Here is a 6309-nt window from a genome sequence, read left to right on the forward strand (position 1 = left end):
GGAAGATTTGTATAATGCGCCCAAATGTTCACACAAAGAAAGTAGGCATAACTTATTCTCGCTGTTGCCGCTGGCGCCATGTTATTGAGATGCTGTGTGTTCGTTGTGAAAGTGAAACTACTTTGCTTGGCCTTCCAAAAGAGGACACAACTAGAAATCAGTGGTTAAGTTCAACACTGTTCCGGAACAGTTCAACCCAAATATTCAGATATTCATATTCACGGAGGACTAGGACTGTTTCCTTGGAGAGTTGCCAACAATGCCGGTGTCTGTTTGTATACTGTAAAGTGGGGCAGTTCCAGCTTTGCAAGGACAGTCTGGCGCTTCTGACTCACAGTCTGTAAGTATGTTTTCATGTTTAAAGAATTTGCCACTGATGATTCAAACAAGAGTTTTGAGCAGTGTAGAGTAGTGCTTGTTGTTTGTCATTTCTCCGATCACAAATGCAGACATGGTTTTGTGTTTATGCAGCGCAATACACAACGTGTAAAAAGACATTATAATAAGCAATTTTGTCCCTACTGGATGCAACAAATGCCTTGTTTGTAATGGCTTTTATTGTTTTTGTCTCATCATGCCGGACACAAGGCATCACATTATGGTAATGGGCGTAACATTTCCATCACACCCTTGGAAATTCGGCCAATCAGCGTACACCTCACTTTTCAGAACGATGAGCTTAGTAAAAATCTGTGTTTCAGAAAGGCGGGGCATAGAGGAGCTACAATACTGTACAGTATGTGGAAAAAAATGTTTTTTTTAACCTTAAAATGCATAAACATATTGTATTACACCAAATAAACAAAATAATGTTATTTTTTGCAATGTAATATGACCCCTTTAAGTATTAAAGCATAAGCCTTTAGTAAAAAAAGGATCAAAATGTCATGAGCAACATTCAGTAAGGGGTGTCCAAACTTTTGACACATACTGTACAATGTATGCTGACATTGATCTGTCAAAAGGACAGAAGGCTGATTTAATCAAGCTTATCACAAATCCAATTAATGGGCTACTCGTTATTTCCCTCATTCTTTCTTCATTTATTTTCCAGCTGTCTCATCAGTCTCTCTTTTCCTCCTTTCACCTCTTTCCATGTCCATCTGTCTACTTCTTATCTGTCCTCTTTTCCTCACGTGTCTTTATGTGTTCCATTGCTCCTCCGCTTGCCCCGCCTTGCGCTTCTCACCAGCCAATCACATGGATGTATTCATTAGGTTCATACAAACAAACAGATCACCTTTCAAATAGTTATTGACATGCATATCAATCAATTGTGTTTGCTCAGTAAGAAAGACTTTAAGTCGACATGCCAAGATATATTGCATCTGAAGTTCTCCTGCAGTGAATATGCTCTGCACTTGAAGGTCATGGTAAAAGTCACACTCCATTCTGTTAATGAAATTAGACAAGTATGCGGCTTAATCTGATTTAGGTCTCTCATTTGAACTAAGTTATCTTTGGATTCTCTCAGTTCAGCAACTAGTAAAGCAGAGACATCTCCGACACTGTGAAAATAAATTTTATTGCAGAAAAACGCACCACACCTCATCTCTTTCAGGCACCAGTTTATTTGAGCTTGTTTACAATGTTTTCTCTGTCATTCTGTGTGTGCACGTGTGTTTTGTTTCAACCTGCTGCATAACATTTGCTGAAACAAAGGCCTCAATTTGAAATTGTCTCAATTCCAAAACAGAATCTCATTATTTTGTCCCAACAAACCGCAGGAGTAATCATAACATGCCTGCTTGCCTTGCTGGAGGCTGTTAAACAGTATAGGCCGCAAGTCACAGCAAAGTGGAGTTTTTGCATTAGCGTCACCGATCTACATGTAAATATAAACTGTATGCAAAGTATTTTTATTATGTCCAAAAAAAGACGTTTTTTATTTTTAAATCATTTCTTTCTTTAAAGAAGGGGAAAAAATGGTTCACTGTTAGTTATTTCAAGCTATTATTTATTTTCCTTTTTTATGGAATGTTTTTTTTTTTTATATAAACTGTATGCCTTATGCATATTGTGCATTCTAGTCAAAACATACTTAGGCCTATATCATACATGATATTCCTCCATACACTATAATTATTTCTACAGCAGTCAAGCCATTTCCTGCATCAGTGAAGGTTAAGTGCTTTGTCGCAGCCTTAGAAATGTCCTCTGGCACATTTATGTATGAAATCATCGGAGGAAATAAATAAGTCAGTACCCCTATAGAGAAGGTGATGAACGTTCCTGTTTTGCATTCCCAGTGATTCCAGCTCTCTGTGTGCTAGAGGGAGCTATCAGATCACTGCATCAGCCTTCTGGGTGGATGTATTAGCAAGTGTACTGTATAGACTACACTCGTACATGATGCAGGAAACAGGTGAAGCAATTCTGCATGAATATACTGTATCTTAGCATTGTCCTGACCTCAGAACAGAACCCATCCAGATGTTCAAAATGTAATATATTACCATTTTATTCCCACGGCCTTGGATTTATGTTTGCCTTTAAGAATAAGGCTGACATTAGGTTGAAGGCCATTCCTTTAAAAAAAAAACATGAAGACACATGCAGTTAAAATGAGCAGTTAATGACATTGCCTTTGCTTTTTTAGACGGTTTATTCAAATTTATGGATATCACTCTGATAAGCCGACTCATGTCTGAAAATCTAAATAAAAATACATAGCATAGGCCTATTAGGCGGAAATGCACAAGCACTACTTAAGGGGAACTACTGCATAATTATAATACTGTAGACGTAATGCTAATGAAAACACAAAATATACAAGCATGTTATTTTGTTCATATACTTTTACACAATCACAGTTTTGTTAGAGTATTTCAGCAGCCAAAAAAAAAAAACTATACAAATATAGAAAAAATATCTAAATCATAGATTTCCTGTATAAACTTTATTTATGTTAAGATCTGTTAAAATGTTATGTGATGGCAAAACGAATGTAATAACTTATAACTAATGATGGGCGATACTGATCTGATATAATGGGCATCTTTAGTTTCTATGCTTTTCGGGTTGAAATTATATTTCTACACTACGAGGGTGCATATGCTACAGTGGCTGCTTACCGTGGGAAATGTGCTCTATGTGTAAGGCCAGTCTGGTTACAGCTTCAACCACAACAAACATGCTAACAGCTTATAAACACACATCACTTTAATTCATTAACATTTTAAGAAGGAAATACTACTAAGATTAAAACAAATACTGCATTCATGCACAGCCTTATGTTGCCAGATTGACATTTTAAAAAAGTATGCAAATCAGTTACTTTTAACTGCACAGTTTTTTTTTTTCACACTTTGGCAAATCTTTCCATGTGACGACAATCAAGTTCACTTCCTGAAACTACTTTTCTCACTATTACTGAGCAAACCTCAATTTTCATATCTTCACATCACCACTTGGCAGATGACAATGGAGTACCAGAACATTTCTAACAGCTCTCTGTCTGCCCATACTTCAATGATAGCATCCAGCACTGTTCTGGGATTGTGCTGTGCTCTGGGTGTACCAGGTAATATAGCAGGGCTGTTCATGCTCACCCAACATTTAAAGGAGGGCAGTTTTACCCCCAAACTGATGTTGAGTCTGGCTGTCTCGATCTATTGAGTCTGATTTCTCTGCCTGTGTGGATCTATGCCCTACTGAATGGCTGGGTTTTTTGGTCACAGTCTTTGTAAGTTAATTTCTTATGTAGTTTACTGGAGCCTCTACAGTAGTGTGCTTTCTGTCACATTGTTGAGTGTGCAAAGGTACCTGCAGGTGCTGTATCCACAGAGATGGGCAAAACTTGGACAGAAGGGCCCAAAAGGGGCTGATTTTTGGGATATGGACATCCAGTGGAGCTCTGGGTTCTTATGCTCTTATTTCCGAAACGTGAAGAAGAAGAAGGACAGGCTTTTACACTGTTATCAGGATTATACAAATAAACAAGAACAAGTAGCTGTCTTACTTGTAGAGACTCTAGTGATGTTTGTTGTGCCTCTCTTCAGCCTGTGTTTCTCTACCTTCGACTTCATCAACGGATAAGACAGTCCAGCTTCCATCAAAAGCCACAGGCTGACAAAACTGGCCGTCAGAGTCCGTAATGGCCTTCTTCATATTCAGCACCCCTGTATGGTCAACAACTTGGTCTTAATGGCATTGTCATGGAATCAGATGTCAGCAATAAATGTTACTGGGCCCTCTTTTCTTCATCAACAGTTGTGTGAACCCCTTTTCTGTACCGCTCTCTCGGCCCGTACACTGCGATGCAGAAGAAAACAGCATTCAGACGAGCAACAACAACATCAAAATAAAAAGAGTAAGCTGTAAAGCAATTCTGAAGCTTTTATGGTGCTTTGTATGTCTAATATTATAGGTTTGCATTTGAACTACACCTACACTCTTAAAAATAAAGGTGCTAAAAGGTTTCTTCACAGCATTGCCATAGATGAACAATTTTTGGTTCTACAAAGAACCATTCAGTAAAAGGATCTTTAAAGAACCATCTCTCTCTTATCTTTTTATCCACTTTTTAATTCAGTGCAGAAATAAGCCTATGGGCAAGACTTCCAGTTCATTAGTCACACTATAGGGGGGAAAAAGGTAAATGGTAAATCTGTTTGAACTACAAACCAGTTTATTCACAATTAAGATAATACATTAATATAATATGGTACGACACACCAATTTTCAATATCAAGCACCTTTTATTTTTGAGAGTGTAAAGGGAAGTGCATATCAAACTTTTTTATCATATCCTATTTATGTTTCCTCAGCTTATAACCTGAATAAAATACTTCTCCATTTCCAAAATATTACAATTAACCACTTAGTATTCCTGTAACAGGACTGTTAAAGCCAACTAAGGATATCTTCTGCTTTCTTTGTCTTATGTAAAGGTTGTAGCATGAACATTTTTCAGTAAGCCTTTATCTTCTTTTTCAGAAATGGTAAGGAAAGTGGTCATGCTGAGGCAGGTAAACCACACTTGGTTTTTCTGACTGCAGCTTTTAAAGAGAGATGACCTTTCTGAACAAACAATAAAGGAAATTCAACCTCTACACAAAGCAAAAGGATGCCAACAAAGACTTATTTTGTTGTAATTTGTTGTTTGAATTGAAGTCTAAATGAAAGTGGTTGTACAACAACATGGTTGTGTATGCAGACATATTTTTTAAAGTTGTAAAAAAATGATTTTCGGAGTAATTTTACAATAAAGCACTGTTTCAGACTTTCTATTTAAATATTCACATTAAGTTCAATGGGTTGCTTGCTGTTTCTTTGTCAGTTTATTTTGTGAAATTTACTGTTATACTACTAAATTTACTAAATGGTAGTTTAATGAGGAAAGTTTTTTAATTGTATTATTTACATATCTGCTGGTCAGAAATTTTTTTTATTAGTACTTCAGTTTTTTTACCTTTTACATTTTTGCTGTTTTACAAATTTATTAAATTCTGTTAAAAATACCACAATAGATATTGGGTCCAATGAACTGCGTCTTTTTCTTGAACAATATAGGCCGCTGTTGCAAATTTCCAGTGGAAGGTTTTTTTATTATTATTATTATTTTTTATTATTATTATATTATATATATTATATATATATATATATATATTATATATATATTATATATATAGTATACTAAATTGTAAGATGTTTTGCTGACTTTCATAAATAAACACACTGTACCCGTAGTTGGTTTTTTTTTTTTTTTTTTTTTTCTTTTAAGCTGACGCCAAATGACAAGCTGAGCCACCTCTCCCTTATATGGCACTAGTTTCCGTAATGTCCACTGTCGTTTTATCTGGATCAATATGGGAAACTGGGGAGAGGGAGAGAGAGAGCGAGCGTGAGTAAGTACGCTGCGCGTGAGCACACACATTCTGGCGTACTAGCAGCGCTCCCTTCTTCACATTGCTGTAGTAGCTCAAACTCTGCTCACTAAAGAACATCAACTTCACGTAGTAAAATTCAGCTGGACGTCGCGTTCCTAAACATGAGGAGCAAACGGAACATCTGACACAGACCCTTAGCAGCAGTTTGAATCAGGCGTAAGAGGAGAGAGGAGGAGATAATATCTCCACTCTGTGCGTGACTTGTTTGTATTGTGCATTTCTTTCCTCCACTGCAGATGAGACGAGTGGAATGAGCTGCTTTTACACACTGGTGGTTTCACTGCAGCATGGGAACTGCCGTGTCCAAGAAGAAGAATTTAAGGAATGATGCGATTTCTTCTGTTGCCGCAAAAGTTAGGTGAGTCTCTGCAGCACGTCTCACCGAGAACATCTTGTACTGATGATACACGAAACTATC

At 37.0% G+C, this 6309-nt stretch overlaps 1 pseudogene; it reads left to right on the top strand.

Moving 5' to 3' along the window:
- The first annotated feature begins 3417 nt into the window (after positions 1 to 3417).
- LOC113079361 (leukotriene B4 receptor 1-like) lies at positions 3418 to 4038 on the top strand (annotated as a pseudogene).
- Positions 4039 to 6309: the final 2271 nt, after the last annotated feature.

This window comes from Carassius auratus, unplaced genomic scaffold (assembly GCF_003368295.1).
Source record: "Carassius auratus strain Wakin unplaced genomic scaffold, ASM336829v1 scaf_tig00027802, whole genome shotgun sequence".
In the NCBI taxonomy this organism is placed as follows: domain Eukaryota; kingdom Metazoa; phylum Chordata; class Actinopteri; order Cypriniformes; family Cyprinidae; genus Carassius; species Carassius auratus.